The sequence below is a fragment of the Pinus tabuliformis genome, chromosome X (genome assembly GCF_031772625.1).
Source record: "Pinus tabuliformis cultivar Carrire ecotype Pingquan chromosome X, CPIR1, whole genome shotgun sequence".
Taxonomy (NCBI): Eukaryota; Viridiplantae; Streptophyta; class Pinopsida; order Pinales; family Pinaceae; genus Pinus; species Pinus tabuliformis.
The window spans coordinates 18,912,308-18,930,580 of NC_142308.1; the positions used below are offsets into that span (position 1 = coordinate 18,912,308).

Sequence of the window (18,273 nt, forward strand, 5' to 3'; positions counted from 1 at the left end):
GAGCAAGGTGATGACCGGTCTTCTTCTACGAAGGTTGAGGCACAACAAAGGCCTCGTAGGGGTGGCAAAGGTGGTCATCATAGGAGAGAAGAGCCCACATCTTTAGCAGAATTACAGGCTTGCCCATTGGCAGTGACTTGTTTCCAGTACATGTCATGTTTTCAGTTTTGCGAGAGGCTTGCCTAGATTCAGCACCACAGGGAGTTGGCCCGGCTATTTGTTTTGCACCTTCATGATGGGCAGGTTACTCTTGCAGGGGTGAATTTTGTGTTTTCTCCTGAGATGATTTTAGAGGCTACCGGGATACCCAGTGTGGGTGAGGTGTGGCCAAAGTGCAAATGGCTGGATTTTGTTTATTTTGAGCCATATGTCAGGCTAGCATTCATACATCACTTGTCAGGGAACTTTCCTTTCAGATTCCTCCGAGAGGAGTATGCTCCGATCATGCGGCTTATCATGCATTACTTCACATGTGAGGGAAGGTTTTCACGAGTCTTTGCTTGTCACATTCGCCTGTTGATGCACTTTACCCGAGTGAGGATGATGAACATCCCGGTTTACTTCTTCCAGGACATTCAGAGGATGGTGTCCGTGTTTCAGAGGTAGTCCCCAGCTCAGCAGCACAGGAGTTTGTGCCATCATGGTCTCATTCAGCTCATTGTTTCCCATCAGTTGAGTCAGCAGGGCATTCCATGGGCAGACTTCATTTCTCATGAGGTTTTTACAGTGCCACCACAGTCACAGCCAGAGCCAGAGGTCATTCATGAGGCGGGAGGTCCATCACACCAGCCCGAGATTATTGTTCCGAGACATGTGGCTTCTTCACCTCGGGTCACCTATCAGAGAGGTCATAGGACCTTATTTGCAGCAGCTCGACGAGTATTTTCTCCACAACAGGTGGAAGGGGTCTCGTCATCTTCTTCAGATCAGCGAGTGTTATCTCCACACCAGGTGGAAGGGGCCTCGCATTCTTCATCAGCAGAGGCAGTACGGGAGGGCAAGCAGCCCATGGTTGAGGATGAGAGAGCTGGCGAAACACGTCATGATTTCATTGACCTTGATGCTCATTCTCCTTCTTCAGATTTTTATGAGCTTATCAGACAGAGAGAGGAGGAGAACCTCGTGTTGCAGCAGAAGCTCCAAATGGCCCAATGGACCATCACTTATCTGGAGCAGCGCAACAGACAATTAGAGGCGGAGAAAGAACTTGATGAGCTATGGAGGATCCGCGGTAATAGAGGCTTGAACCGTAGGAGGCCTGGGGACCCATTGCCTGTTGACCGGGAGTCTTTGCTCATTCAGGCAAATGCTCGCTTGGAGAGATTTTTGGAGAAAGCCAACCAAGACAAAAGGCTGCTACGGAACATGAAAACTCATTATTGGGCGAGAATGCATGTTTGCAAGGCAAAAATGAAGATACTCCAAAGGAAGTTGTCCGAGGCCCGCAAGAGGAGGAAGAAGACCAACCCGCTCCGTATCTTGGCTGAGGCCTCTCTTACTCACCATGATACTCATTAGCCTCCTCCTAGCAGCAAACTCAAGAAATTTTGAGAGTTTTGAGGCATTTTGGGCATTTTTGAGAATTTTACAGGTTTTGGCCATTGGAGTGGTCTCACCCCGCGCGCGACCACTCGTGGGGACAGCTCAGAACGGGGAAAACTCTACATTTTTGGAATTTTCATGCAAAAATACACTTGCCTATGGATGGACTTCAAATTTTATGGAGATTTGGACTTCCAAAAGCTCAAAATACATGCAAATTTTGACTTTCTGCCCCTTTTTTGAGTTGCAGAAAGCTGCCTTGGGAGAAATGACTTTTGAGGGGTCAAATCAACTCCAAATTCAGAAATTCCAGTGGGGTTGGAAAGTAGACTCATAGACCTTTCCAACAAGCTATCTTGCACCTGATTTGGACACCAGGAAGGCCCTCAAACACAGCTTCCAATGTGCGCGACCACTCCAAGGGAGGGGCGCGACCACTCAGGGAAATTTCACCATTTTGACTATTTCGGCCTGCAAAACACTGTTTTTACTTTGGTTGACTCTTAATGCATGTAAATGATGGATTGTTGCGTAATTTTCATGGCACATGGATACATTTACTCTCCTTTAACACTTCTAGAAGTTTCCTTGATGTAAATAGTGAATATTAAATGCATGAATGGGTTACCTAAGTTTTAGAGGCAAGTTGTTTTGACTGCCTATTATCTAGTGCTCAGTTTAGAATTAGTTCAAATTGCTCCTAGGAAGCTGAGCTCGACCCCTAGAGGTGGGGAAAGGAGTTAGATGATCTATATTATGCCTTCTCTTGCTCATTTTCATGGTTGGACTCTTGAGGGAGAAGCTCCTATTGTATATTTCACTTGTATCTCTGCAATTTGAGGAAAAGGAAGGCCAGGGTTTTGCAGACATCATTGGGATTCTTGTGGACTCTTGTGTTGATGGTGTGTTCCCTTATTGTAATTTTAAGTGTGTTTATGTGTTCCATCTCTTTCTTTACTACAGCTTATTAAACAAATGAAGTGATAAAGTTTGAATTCATGCTTGCCATGCTCAACTTTCAAATTTGTTTAATGTTTATGTTTTCCACTGTCTAGAGAGGATTCAAAATCATTGTTTGCCCTCTTTAGCTTTTCTCCTTTCTTCCTTGATCATCCATTTCAGCTAAAGGTATCATCACAAGCTCCTGCCTTGCCCCAAAGACCCACCTGCAAAAACTGAGCTCAATCCCCGCACCTTGAATTGCACTCCCTCCAATTGCCACCAAAAACCCCAAAAAACTTTAAATCAAACTTCCTTATCAGTTTACTAGCCTAATATCAGTGTTCCTAATTGGGTCAGCTCATCCTATTGAAAGATCTACCGAGTTTGACCGGAGAGAGCCTTCTCATACCCCGTAGGGCTAGCTACGAGGTGAAATGGTTTGATGTTGCCTTGAAGGTTTACCTTCCTCAGCCTAGGGTGAAATCTCAAGTGCTAACAACATCAAAGAGGGTGAAAAATCCCATCACAAGTCAAAATTGGTCAAAGATGGGCGAATTCCTGAGCTGAAGATGAAAATTTTGGAAAATATGCTGATGCGTAGCGCCCCAATCCTGAACGCGTAGCGCACCTTTGGGCCAGATTTTGAGGCACTTCCTGGCATCCAAATGAGGCAAAAGTAGGCTTGTTGGAAAGGTCTGGATGTCTACTTTCCAACTCAAGTAAAATTTCTTAATTTGGTGGTCATTTGACCCTCCAAAATTGCAATCTCCCAAGACTGCTTCTTGTGTGTCCAAAAAGTGGCAGAAAGTCATTTTTTGCATGTTTTTTGACCTTTTGAGGGCTCAAAACCTGATGAAATGTCTTGTCCATTGCTGAGCAAGTGTAATTTGTCATGACAAATCCAAAAATGCATGAGTTTTTGAGGAATGGACTTGCCCATCTTCAGGGTAGCGCGCGGCGCACTACACGTTCAGAGCAAAAACCTGTGTTTGGCACAAAAAATTCACAATTGACAAAATTTTCTCCAAATTTCTTGAAACTTGGAGTGGATCGGGCCTTTTCCGTCGTTTTAGTGCCTTGGCCAACCTCCTTGGATCTGGCGATTGTAATTTTGACATTTCTCTAAAACCATGACACCTGTGCAAAAAGTGAAGGAGGTTTTTCTTCCTTGGCCTGTTTTGGACAAAAACCTCTCTCAGTTTTCCAAAATTCATCTTTGATTGCTCTGAAATGGCTTTTGAGTGAAACTTATCCCGATGTGTGGAACAAGGGATTTTGTCGAAATGAAGCGAAATGAAGGGAATAAGAGGCTTCTAAATTCTTGGGGAAATTTTTGGAAGTAGGGAGGGATGTTAGGAAGCAAGGGAAAGTGGAATCGTGGAGAACGAGTGAGGGGAAGGGGTCCAAAAGGGCAAAACACAGGCCCAACCTAGAAAATTGCCAGGTTGTAGCAAGAAACTAGGGTTTGTGGAAAAATGAGGAATTTGGGGAATCTCAGTGATGGGAAGCATTTGATAAGGTATTTTAAGGATAGGGGAAGGTGTATGAACATCAGGATACAAGTTTTGCCGATGATTTGACCGTCCAAGAGAAATTGGCTTCAAAACCCTAGGAGAGGAAAATGACCTTACCTAGGCACAACTGAAGCATGGACAAGGTGTAAAATGACTCATTAGACACTGACATGATAATGACAACCCTATGAATGATGATAGACTCAGCTGAATAATGACATAGATTGGCATTTGGGAAATTTTAGAAGCAGTGAAAGCAAACCCTAGACCTAATGCCTAGTGACCAAATTTTGCTTGAAGACTCACTGAAATGACAAAATTTGACCTTGACATTGTGAGACCACTTTGTAAGAGCATATTTGATCACTGGAGAAAGGCTGGAAAGACTGACACTAACATTGGCTCCAATGGGGATGGTAGCTCCTTGGAGGTGCCAAGAACGGCAGATCTTTGGGACAGCAGACCAGCGCCTTCGTCCATTGGGCGATGGAGTCATTATTTCGGCAAATGACACAAGACTTTGACTCATTTATTGACTGAAACCTGACTCAAACCGACACAATTATGAAAACAACATGACTGAAAACTGACTCACAAATGACTCATGACTGACTTAACTAAAACAAGAACTTACAAAGCTTATTGAAGGGCAGCAGTCCATCGAGATTTGAAATCATGATGACAACCACCTGTGTTTCTTACAAGACAATATACATCAAACTATATCAAAATTCCAATGCAACCAATCAAGCAGATGCCTTCTTGATTGATTCTCCTGATTAGATCTTCTGGTCAACAATACAAACCTATCACTGGGCATCCAAAAACATAGTTGACCATGGCTGCAACAAAACACTGTAATAAACACTTTCACTGCTGGCTGCAACAAACTTGCTAGAGGATCGTAAAAAACATGAAGATTTGCCATTGTCACCTCCTGCTGAAAGAACAAGGTGTCCTTTGTTTCCAATTCTGATCTGCCTTCATCATGTGCTTCGGTAAAAGTATGCTCATGGGCTTCAAAAAACTCTGAACAGGTAGATGAGCAGATCTCCTCTTGTAAAAACATTTCAACACATGAGACATATGAAGAATCTGAAAGGTAATCCTCTATGCTATGATCTTCTGTAGTCTGACAATATGGTAGGCCATCTTCATATGATATGATAGCCGGATTATCATCTTTGTGAAGGAAAACATTATCTGTTTGCTGATCTACAAGACAGTCATCTTCTTCAACAGAGGAAGAAGTTTCCCCAACACTTTCCTGGCATTGCAAATCTGCTGTAGCTTGGGCTGTAACAAGACCTTTCAAAAGCTGATCTATCTCCTCTTCAGACAAAGGAGACAATGCCTTTTGTTCTCTTCTGCTTAAACAATAATTATCTTCATATGATAGGGCACTCAAACTATCATTTATTACTGAGTTATTGAAATGAGATTCATCACTTACTTGCATAAAGATCTCACCTTGCTGTTCATGAACATCTGAATCCAAAACTCTGTCTATGATCTCAACAGTAGAGCTCTCTTTGATGGGCTTCAGCACAAGATATTCCTGGTCATCATAATCTAAATGTTGTTCTGAAGTAGTTGTCCTAACATTATCACATTCTGCAATCTGGTCTTCTTCTGTGGGCAGATCTGAAACAAGCTCTTCTCTTTCATCATCTTCCACTATATGACCATCTTCAGCCTGCTGATCTTGATTCTGCTGCAAAATTTCCTGATCATCTTGATGGGTATCCTCTAAGTTTTCTTTATGCTGCTGAAATGGATTCTCATACAGAGCCTCCATGATCTCAACATCCATAAAATTATCATCTTCATAATATTTCTCAAGGCTTTCAATAAAACTATAAGCATGCTTGCAACAGTCTTGAACTAAATTTAATGATGGATAAGAGTCCTTATATCGTTCAATGAACATAGCATGAAAATCCTTTAAACAGTAAATACAAGCAGGCGGCAAACTTTCATACCATGATTGGGCTTTACCTTCCAGAGTGGCCAAGAATATCTTCATCAAGCAATCTTCAGGAAAATCCACCTTCAACTTGCGAATATGCATATGAAATCTAACTAGATGTAGAGCAGCATCCTTCTTACCATCATCTTTAAATGTAGGCAAATTCCTTGACCAATCTACCTTCGGAATTTTATTTGGAAAACCAGGGATGTGATCTCGGCTCAGGGGAGCGTATCTTCTTGCAATCCGATCCATCTTGAAAAGCTCAAAGCTACTGATCTCTCTGCAGTGAAGTCACCATGAAGCACAGGTTGCTGGATTCTTCAGTGAAAAAAGTCACCAAGTGAATGATTTCAGCCTTGTCAGTGTCTGATCGTTGTCCACCATCAACAATCAGATCTGAACTTGATACATGTACTGGGGTAAAATGCAAATGAAGTGCTGTATTCACAAGCTCACGGAGATGGACTGAAGCAGCGTTTATCTACTTCCGCTTATGCAAAGCAAAAGCGTTTCGAAGGCTACCTGGCATAACTTTAGGCTCCGTCTAAGACTTATGAAACAAACACATCAATCAACAGACAAGTTTGTTCTCCCCAGTATGGTCGCCAATATGTTAGCGCTTGAAATTTCACCTCAGGCTGAAAAAGGTAAACTCCAAGGCAACATCAAACCACTTAGCCTCGTAGCTAGCCCTACGGGGCAGGAGAGGGCTCTCTTCGGTCTATCTCGGCAAAGATCTTCAACGAGAAGAGATAACCAATAAAGAACACTGATTTTAGGCTAGTAAACTGATAAAAAGGTTTGATTTGCGATTTTTAGGGTTTCGGTGGAAAGTTGGGGAAAGGCAATTTTGGGTTCGGGGATTGGACACAGTTTTCGCAGGGGGCTCTTTGGGGCAAGATAGGAGACTGTATTGATGCCTTTGAAAGAGTTGGATGGATGAGAATGACTGGTGAGGAGCTAAGGAGAGCAAGCAATCACCTTGAATTCCCCTTAAACAGATGAAAACATTGATATTAAGCAAACTTAAAAGCAGAGCATGGCAATCATGAATTCTACTTTAACACTTCATTTGCCTAATTTGCAGAAGGAAAAGTAAGAAGATGATTCACATAACAAACTTACAAGTACAAAGAGAAACACACCATCAATACATGTAACCACAGGAATCCCAAAAAGGACTGCAAAACCCTGGTCTTTCTTCCTTTGCCAAAATTGCAGAGATACAATGAGTAATACAATAGAAGCTTTCTCCCTCAAGAGTCCAACCTCTCCAACCTCTGAAAATGATTGAGAAAATACATAATATAGGCAAGCCAACCTCTTCCCTTGCCTCTAGGGGTCGAGCTCATCATCCTAGGAGCTGTTTCAACCAATTCTAAACAAAGCACTACAATCTAGGCAGTCAAAACAACTTGCCTCTATAAGCTAGGAAACCAATTCATTCATTAAATGTTTGCTATTTCATGAATGAATCTTCTAGAATAGGTAAATAAGTGTCATGTTAACATGAAAATACATTAATTACATCAAAGAGGGTGAAAAATCCCATCACAAGTCAAAATTGGTCAAAGCTGGCGAATTCCTGAGCTGAAGATGAAAATTTTGGAAAATATGCTGATGCGTAGCGCCCCAATCCTGAACGCATAGCGCGCCTTTGGGCCAGATTTTGAGGCACTTCCTGGCATCCAAATGAGGCAAAAGTAGGCTTGTTGGAAAGGTCTGGATGTCTACTTTCCAACCCAAGTGGAATTTCGCAATTTGGTGGTCATTTTCCCCTCCAAAATTGCAATCTCCCAAGACTGCTTCCTATGTGTCCAAAAAGTGGCAGAAAGTCATTTTTTGCATGTTTTTTGACCTTCTGAGGGCTCAAAACCTGATGAAATGTCTTGTCCATTGCTGAGAAAGTGTAATTTGTCATGAAAAATCCAAAAATGCTGAGTTTTTGAGGAATGGACTTGCCCATCTTCAGGGTAGCGCGCGGCGCCCTACGCGTTCAGAGCAAAAACCTGTGTTTGGCACAAAAAATTCACAATTGACAAAATTTTCTCCAAATTTCTTGAAATTTGGGCTGGGAGTCCCCAATCAAGTACCATGCTCAGTCAAAAAGGCTTTGGCCAAAATTTGGAGTGGATCGGGCCTTTTCCGTCGTTTTAGTGCCTTGGCCAACCTCCTTGGATCTGGCGATTGTAATTTTGACAATTATCTAAAACCATGACACCTGTGCAAAAATTGAAGGAGGTTTTTCTTCCTTGGCCTGTTGTGGACAAAAACCTCTCTCAGTTTTCCAAAATTCATCTTTGATTGCTCTAAAACGGCTTTTGAGTGAAACTTATCCCGATGTGTGGAACAAGGGATTTTGTCGAAATGAAGCGAAATGAAGGGGATAAGAGGCTTCTAAATTCTTGGGGAAATTTTGGAAGTAGGGAGGGATGTTAGGAAGTAGGGGAAAGTGGAATCATGGAGATCGAGTGAGGGGAAGGGGTCCAAAAGGGCAAAACACACGCCCAACCTAGAAAATTGCCAGGTTGTAACAAGAAACTAGGGTTTGTGGAAAAATGAGGAATTTGGGGAATCTCAGTGATGGGAAGCATTTGATAAAGTATTTTAAGGATAGGGGAAGGTGTATGAACATCAGGATACAAGTTTTGCTGATGATTTGACCGTCCAAGAGAAATTGGCTTCAAAACCTTAGGAGAGGAAAATGACCTTACCTAGGCGCAACTGAAGCATGGACAAGGTGTAAAATGACTCATTAGACACTGACATGATAATGAAAACCCTATGAATGATGATAGACTCGGCTGAATAATGACATAGATTGGCATTTGGAAAATTTTAGAAGGAGTGAAAGCAAACCCTAGACCTAATGCCTAGTGACCAAATTTTGCTTGAAGACTCACTGAAATGACAAAATTTGACCTTGACACTATGAGACCACTTTGTAAGAGCATATTTGATAACTGGAGGAAGGCTGGAAAGACTGACACTAACACTAGCATCCTCCAATACTGCCTCGGGTGAGATTGCAGCCTGTGCTACACGGTTGTTGCCAAAAGGGTTGGTAGTGTAGGGTTTTGTTGGTTAGCGCAACTAAATCTGAACATGGGTCCAAGCCCCCTCAAGCTAACAAATGGTTCTGTTGTCAGGGCCAAATTATTTTTTACAAATGTGGAGAACCAGGACACATTGCGCATGACTTTCAAAATCCAACGCACCCTTCGTGTCAGTATTGTCGTCAATTCGATCATGTTATAGAATATTTTCCGATCTTAATAGCGAAGATGCAGGAGAAGAAGACAGATGACGCAGAATATTCAAATGATGAGTTCCGAGTTGCGTGAAGACGATCCCAGTGTCAACATAGTCACGCGAAGCGATGTAGCCACTAATGAAGACAAGGTTGAAGGTAAGCAGCCATAATCATATTCGTGGTTCCAAAAAGCCAGTGATGTAGAATTTCTCACTGTAGATCACCTGATAATGCAATATAATAAAGCAAAATACTTGATCTACTTCTACAAACAAACTTGTGAAAGCTTAATCAATTTGAGCAAGATCAAATAGAACACATATAATAGAGAATGAGAAATCAATCACACATGAACACGGAAGAATATGCTGGGGAAAGCCTTAGCTAAAAACCCCGCTATCTGTATTATCATACAAGTGGAAATATATCTGGATTACATAAAGCTTTAGCTCACAAGCTATCCAGCTCTCAATAAAATCCCTCAATGCTACTCATAGACTGAATAGACACAACATATGCCTTCCCTCAGTCCTCCAAGCTTCCTATTTCCTTGTGCAATTTCTCTTGGGTCCTCTGGCTGCCACCTGTGTGAATTCACCTCTCACACAACTCACCAAACTCATAAATAACTGCGCAATCCTAAAGGAATGAATTCCTTCTGCATGCAAGAGATATCCTCAATGGAATATTCCTGCAACTGATAGTACACTATCCCATCCTCTGATCTAAACTAGGTCTCTGACTGAACTGACATGCATGAGTTATTTATGAGAGATTATTCAGTTATCTGAAGTACACTAGTTACATGCATGCATGCATTAACTAACTAAACTCACAATCAATTCCACAAACTGTTGGAACTAATCTAACTAGACTTAACTCAGTTAACTGAGCTAACTAATTACAACTCAAAGTACAACTCATCCTGATCTCCTTAATTAAGGGATAACTTCCTCAATCAAAGGGATAACTACTGCATGTCTTCACATAGACTTCATGTTTGATTTTCTCCAACTAATTAACTCAAGATGAATTAATTAATTATTTTTCAAACAACTACTAAGATCAAATTCGATTTTTAATTATCAATTTTTGTTCAGGGACTAAATAAATTGGAATGTATCCCGAAATGCTATTTATAGCAATGTTATTTTTAGCACTTCTATATTTAGCATTTCTTCTTGCTATTTTCAACACTCCCTTTCAACAAGAAAGGAATTATTTGTCACCCCAATCTTGTCTCTGTGGAACTCGAATTTTCATTTTGACAATGCCTTAGTCAAAATATCTACATCCTACTCCGCGGTCGAAACATACAGCAACAACATGATCCTCTTCATCACATAGTCTCAAAGATGATGATACTGGATATCGATGTGCTTGGACCTGTCATGAAATACTGGATTCTTAGAGAGTTTGATACAACTCTAATTATCGCATAGATCATAGTTGGATCCATCCTCTGACCAAACAATCCAACTAGAATTTTCCGCATCCAAATGGCCTCACATGATTCTTGACTGGCAGCCATGTATTCAACCTCTGCTGAGCTAAGTGCAACTGACCTCTGTTTCTTGTTGTACCAAGAAACTGCAGCTAAACCAAGGTTGAAAATTCCTCCTGAAGTGCTCTTTAGATGAAGTGCTCTTTAGATTTGATGGACTCCCTACCCAATTTGCATCTGTGAAGCCCTGAAGCTTCACTCCCTCTGTCCGTCTGTACCATAATCCATACTGAGATGTGCCTCTGAGGTATCTTAGCACATGCTTCGCTGCCTTCCAAAACTACTTGGTAGGTTGAACCATAGCTTAACTTAGCTGGTTCACTGCAAAGCACAAATCTGGTCATGTGTTCACTAAATACATCAATGAACCCACAAGCTGCTGATAAACAGTAGCAGCTACTACCTCAAGTGAAGTAGTATCCTCCTTCCTCCAGTTACCTGCTAGAGGAGTCTGCATGGGCTTGCACTTCTCCATGTGGAATCTCCTGAGTATCTCATTGGCATACTTGCCTTGAGACACAAACACTTCCCCATCCTTCTGCCACACTTCCATGCCTATAAAGTAGTGCATGAGACCCATGTCTTTTATCTCGAACTCTCTTGCAAGGTCCTCCTTGCAAGACTTGATCAACTGATCATCACCTGTCAATATCATATCATCAACATAAATAACAATGATCAATGGCTTACCTTCTACCATGATGCGGTAAAGGTTCGCATCTACTTCACTCTTTGTGAAGCCTAACTCGGTGAAATAGTTGTCGATCCTGGTGTACCTAGCACGAGGTGCTTGCTTCAGCCCATACAAAGCTCTCTTGAGTCGACAGACATGTGACTCACGATCAAAGGTCTCAAAACCTTCTGGTTGCTCTATGTACACCTCTTCCTCAATTTTGTCATTGAGGAGCGCAGTCTTCACATCCATCTGATGGATCTTCCAACCCATCTATGCTTATAGTGCCAACATTGATCTGATAGATGAGTACCTTGCTACAGGAACAAAAGTCTCATCATAGTTGATCCCCGTGATCTATGAGAAACCACGGGTAACAAACCTTGCCTTATGTTTCTCAACACTACCATCAACTGCTTGCTTTACCTTGTAAAGCCATCAGGAACTCACCACTGACTTGTCCTCTGGTCTTGGGACAACATCCCAAACACTATTCTGAACTATGGAGTCATACTCCTCCACCATAACATCAACCCAGACTGGCTGCTACACTACTTCCTCAAAGGAAAATGGTTTGGTCTCTATACATTCCCCAACCAGGGACATGTAACCAGTGTACCGCTCAGGCGACCTCCTCTGTCTGTGCTGAGAAGATGGCTGTCCCACATTCTCTCTCACATCCATCATCAATATTTCAGCTTCCCTTGAGAATTTCCACTCATCTCTGGAAGACTCTGCATGAGTGGATGTCTCCACTCTTGGATCCTCTGCATGTGGTTGCTCTGCATCAGTCTGAGGTTCCTCCTCCTTAGGAACCAAAAGTTCCTCCTCTACATGCAACTTGAGCTCCCTCTCAAGGGAAACTCGCATGGCCTTCTGCTCTTCGAACTTCAAATCTCTGCATACCATTTTCCTCTGACTGGTAGGTAAGAACGCCCGATAGTTGTGGGTTATATCAGTGTACCCCACAAGTATCCCCAACTCAGTTGTTGGCTCTAGCTTATTCCGAGGATCTTTGGTCACATGGCAATAAACTGATGATCCAAAGATCCTGAAGTGACTCACATCTGGTCTCTTCCCAGAGAAGGCCTCCACTAGTGTCTTCATCCCCAGTATACGATGCAGGCTTCTATTCTGCAAGTGTACTACTGTATTGCATGCCTCATCCAACAAATGAAGTGGTAGGCCTTGGTCATACAACATTGCCCGAGCTGCTCCCACAATCGTTCTGTTCTTCCTTTCGGCCACCGCATTCTGCTGTGGGTTATGGGGTGCCGTCAACTCCCGTTTAATTCCTTCTGCTGCACAGAAGTCCTTAAACTGTTGGGAGACATACTCTCCACCATTGTCGCTTTGCAAGGCCCTTATTTTATTTCCAGATTCTTTCTCAACCAAGGCTTTGAACTCACAAAACCTTGAGAAGGTTTGATCCTTCTTCTTCATGAAGTAGATTGAACATCTACGAGAAAAATCATCAATAAAAATAACATAGTACCTTTGTTTAGCAGTGGAGGCTGTAGAGAATGGTCCACACACATCTGTATGAACTCACTCTAGGATTGCTCCAGCTCTACTATCTCGATCCTGAAAGGAATATTTTGCATACTTACCCAAGGTACAACCTTTGCATGTATCCACTTACTCCAGTTTACCCTTGGGAAGTTTGGTAGAAATCTGTTGCATGATCTTCAAGGCCCTGTTAGACTCTGTCTTATATCAGAGATTGATTCTTCTTCAAAACAGGGTTTTGAAGAAGAAATCATTAATGTTGCTTTTCAAATTATGTAATTTATCTTCAGCTCTTCTTAAGACAGCAGCAAACTTCAAAAACTTCTACCTGCACAAACACAATTTCAAAGCATCATTTAAATATATTTTGTGGAGAGCAGGTATTGCAAAATACAGGTATATATTTTGGTTGTCTTTATGGTGTTACAGCTCCATTGCAGTTGGATGACAGTGAAGAGATTCATGTGCTCTTTGATTGGATGAAGCAACATGGAAAGGCTGTGTTAAAGCTCGACATGGGTATTCCAAAGCTTGCAAGTTGTTAGAGGATTTCAAAGGGATGGTTTTGAAATTTGATTCCGTCATGTATGGATCTCTTTTAGCTCTCTGTGCTTCACATAATCTTGATGAAGAAGCTGAGACTTTTAGCTCTCTGTGCTTCACATAAGGGTGAAGAATGCTTATGTGACTATTTGCCCGGGATTGGGGAGGACAAGCAGCGCTCTGCACGCCTTACAGCCTGGTTTCATACACCAAAAGATTATTTTATTGAGGTTGAGCAAGTTTCCTATGGTTCAAGAAATGCACGCTATGCAGATCGCTTCACCTTACTTTTACCATGTTGTCTTGATTACATTAAATGGGATGTAATATATAATTCTCAATACCCTTGGGCTGCACCGGATATCATCTTTGGACTGGATGATGATAGCTTTCAGCCCCTTTCCTTTACAGGTGAAGGTCAAGAAACATCTCAGTCAATTTGGGACATTTTTTGTGACTAGAAAATTAAAGACCCATCAAGGCTTTTGCGACTCATTCTTGAATTAAGGAATTTGTACATGGGTTATCAAAGGAAGCGTGTTGAGGAACTAGATGATCCCAGATTGAAATTTGAAATCAGCACCATTATTCCTAGGGAGGGACTGGAGATTTGTTTGTTATCTGGAATTGAGAGGCCAGATGCGGTGAAGTTTGTTGTTCCCCTTTTGGACCTTGATTTAAGCAATATTCTGGTTGGGTATCCATTGAAACACCGCCTGCAGATATTCTTACAGGTCATATTTCCTGTAAGGAAAAGACAATCTGAAATGCCATCTTCTCCACAGCTAAAGTTAGTTGTGTCAAAAACATTGAAGGAGTTATTTGACATTGAAGATGTCACACTTCCAGTTTGGGTTGATGGCATGTGCATGGCAGAATGTATTCCTAAATTGGAAGAAAATCTAAGAGCTCAGGTGTCAGAAGCTATTGCATCAGTCAATTCACGGAGAATTATTGGAAGAGGTCCTCTCAATGAAGATGAATTTGAGGAAGTAGCACATGGAACATTTTTGAAAGATGATGACATTTCTAGTATTTCTGGATCAGATGAAGAGTCGGATGATCCTATCACTTGTGGCTGGCAAATTCAAACCGAGTCTGTGAATAGATCCATGAATATGAAAAACCAGATTTTAATATCCCTACAGTCTGGAGAAATTGTCTCAATTTGGAAAAGTTTGTTTTTGGGTGACAGAGAGGATCTACTTCCTGAACATAACAACTCTATGGTCAAAGAGAATGATGCTAAGGGTTTAGCTTTGGCTGACAAGGAGGTGATTGCGAGGTTGCAATCCTTGGTTAAAGAATCTCGAGATCAGAAAAACTTGAGGGTTGTGTTGCTTGCAAGTGGAGGACATTTCGCTGGTTGTGTTTTTGATGGAAATAATATTTTATCTCACAAAACTTACCACAGGTATGTAGTAAGGGCAAACGCAGGTGGCAGGCAATCAAGCAAAGATTCAACTAGGAGAGCTCCAAAGTCTGGCGGGGCTTCTCTGCGGCGTTACAATGAAATGGCTCTTAAAAGGCGGAGAGATGCCAAACGAAAGCTAAAGCAAAGGAGATGAAAAAGATACGAAAATCAAAGCAAAAAGCGCAGGCTCAATCCACCAGTTTAGAAGTAGCTTCCATTGCAGTTTGTTATGGACAGAATGCTGTCTCAGAGCTACTTGAAAAAGGCAAAGCATTACCCAACATGCAATCGCATGCATTTCAAGAGGAAAAAGACTGGTGACATTTCCTTCAACAGCACAATGGCATTAACACATGTTAACGAAAAACTCTGTTATCAAATGCTGAGGTATTGTTCAGGGAAGATGCCACTGTTGATGATCTCATCGATGTCATTGAAGGGAACCGCATCCATATCCGAGCTTTTGGACCAAAATCAGCAGCGCAAATATCACGTGTTGGCTCTGGTGTTTTTCTTCCCACAGTATACCTGCACAAGTGCAATCTGTCAAATGGAGAATGTGAAAGAAATAATTGGGATAAAAATGCATTATAACAATCATTTGGGATAATCACTTGAGAAAAGCACTAAGTTATAAGCATTCATCATTCAACCAGTATGGGACTGAGGATGGTGATTCTAATATGCAGCAAGAGGTGATGGCGCCATTGAAATTATTGATCTCAGATTTGAGTCACACATGACAGGAGGAAAAAGTAAGCAGCCATTACGTCAAAGCGCAGAAATAGGCATGAAATAAGTTTGAAGATATACTTTCCAGATGTGAATGAAACTTAAAAAAGGACGATTGAACACCTAGCAGCAGAGAATAAGATTTCGATTGCCTATGTTATTTTTAGCAAAGGGAAGGACACCTGTAATGCCACCTATTCACCAGATTTGCCTCAAACTTAGCCAAACCATCAACAGAATTCAGTGGAAAGAGCGCCATTCTCCCTTCAGGAAAGCGCTGATTATTTTTAGTTTATTTTGTTAATAAGGATAATAAAACAAATCCCTCATCTTGGGGTCGACTTGTTTTTCCCCAGCTATAGTTTGTTTGATATTTTTGTGAGGTTCGTTAAAACAGCGCCCTTTTTTTGGGCAGTAGTTTGACTTATTGTATTAAAAAATTCATTTGTAAGAGTGAGTAAGAGAGAGGGAGAGAAGGGAGAGTTTTTTCTGAGCGCTGGGAGCTGCTGGAGAAGCAGAGAGCTTTTTATTGTACAGTTTTCAAGCAGAGAATTTAATGGAATTTCAAAGCTCTGTTTGCTGAGATTCATGTGGTATGTTGATTTAGCATAAGTTTTTCCCTTTGTCTCATATGTAATCAGTATGTTCCATTTCATTTCATGACCCTTTCAAGCTGAACAAATGAAGAGATTAGGTAGGAATTCATAGTATTATATGCTCCTCCTATAAGTTTGTTCGCATTCGATGTTTTCTACTGTTTAAGGAGGATTCAGAGTTATTGTCTGCCCTCCTTAGCTCCTCACCAGCCTTGCCATCCCATTTGAAACCAGATTTGGTGTTAAATTGCATGCCTACCTTGCCTCAGTTGATAACCTATGTAGTCATTATATTTTTATGTTTGAAGCTGTGATTTTGCCCATGTAGCCCAGAAAAGCCCCGTCATTCCATTAAAAAACCCCAAAAATCATCAAATCAAACCCCCTATCAATTTACTAGCCTAAAATCTTTATTTCTATTTGGTCAGCCTAATTATATTATAAGATCTATCGAATCTGACCCGAGAGAGCCTTCTCATACCTCGTAGGGCTAGCTACGAGGTGAAATGGTTTGATGTAGCCTTGAAGGTTTACCTTCCTCAGCCTAGGGTGAAATCTCAAGCGCTAACATATTGGCGACCATACTGGGGAGAACATCTAATCGTTTGCTCATTGTCGTGTTATTTCATAAGTCTTAGACGGAGCCTGAAGTTACGCCAGAAGCCTTCGAAAACGCTCTTGTTTTACATCAGCGTTAGTAGATAAACGCTGCTTCAGTCAATCTCCGTGGGATTTGTGAACATAGCGCTTCATTGACACTTTACCCCAGTACATATATCAAGTTCAGATCTGATTGCTGATGGTGGACAGCAGTCAGACACTTATGCAGGCTGAACCATTCACCTGGCGACTCCAACTTGATCCAGACATTCCAGTGCCTGTTGATATGTTCATGCAATGGTAGGGTATGTGGCAGACCCTACACTTTGTGAAGTTCTAGATGGAGTTAGAGAGATGTTAGTGGATATTGAAATTAATGAAGAATTTTTCAGTATTTTCTTTCAATGTGTGAAATCTCCGAAGCTTCATCTTGAAGGCAAAACTAGATTTTATGAGTTAGTTGTTGAAAGAGTTGAAAATGAAATTCAGTATATCGATGAGCAAATTCAGTCTTATGATTTCCAAGACCCTAAAAAGTTCTTGGAAATCCTTCTTCCTTCGAAACAAGCAACAACAGATTTGCCTATAGAGGTATACATTGACAATGTGCAGCTGGAAGTATGTATTGCAGAGTTGGGGCAGCCAACAGAGGCCGGTTTCCGTGATCCTATTGCGGCATATATGGACATGTTTTTCACTTTGATTGACAGATCGGGCTGTCTTCTCGGTGACCAGGATCAGTATGTGCATGAAGGGCTGCCAGCAATTGCATCTGTGACTTCGTGGCAGCATTCTCAAGCGGCATCATTTCCAGGTTTACTCGAGTGGTTAATTTGGCATTTTAGCATTACTTGATCTATTCTTTGTACAGCAGATTAGAGTAGGTTTTGTAAATAAATAAGCAGCCACAGGGGCAGCGTCTTGTTTCAGTTGGCTTTTAGTTTGATTGAGTTAAGTTTCAGTGTGAAAATAAGTCTTCAGCTGTGTTGATTTGTTGGAAAGATGACTCCATTGCCCAATGAATAAAGCACTGGTCTGCTCTACCAAAGTTCTGCGGTTCTTGGCACCTCCAGGAAGCTGCAGCTGCCATCCCAAATGGAGCCAATGTTAGACTCTGTCTTATATCAGAGATTGATTCTTCTTCAAAACAGGGTTTTGAAGAAGAAATCATTAATGTTGCTTTTCAAATTATGTAATTTATCTTCAGCTCTTCTTAAGACAGCAGCAAACTTCAAAAACTTCTACCTGCACAAACACAATTTCAAAGCATCATTTAAATATATTTTGTGGAGAGCAGGTATTGCAAAATGCAGGTATATATTTTGGTTGTCTTTATGGTGTTACAGCTCCATTGCAGTTGGATGACAGTGAAGAGATTCATGTGCTCTTTGATTGGATGAAGCAACATGGAAAGGCTGTGTTAAAGCTCGACATGGGTATTCCAAAGCTTGCAAGTTGTTAGAGGATTTCAAAGGGATG

General features: G+C 41.5%; 1 pseudogene; it reads left to right on the top strand.

Moving 5' to 3' along the window:
- LOC149138112 (indole-3-acetaldehyde oxidase-like) overlaps positions 1-18,273 on the top strand; it is a 136,597-nt pseudogene that overhangs the window by 70,238 nt on the left and 48,086 nt on the right.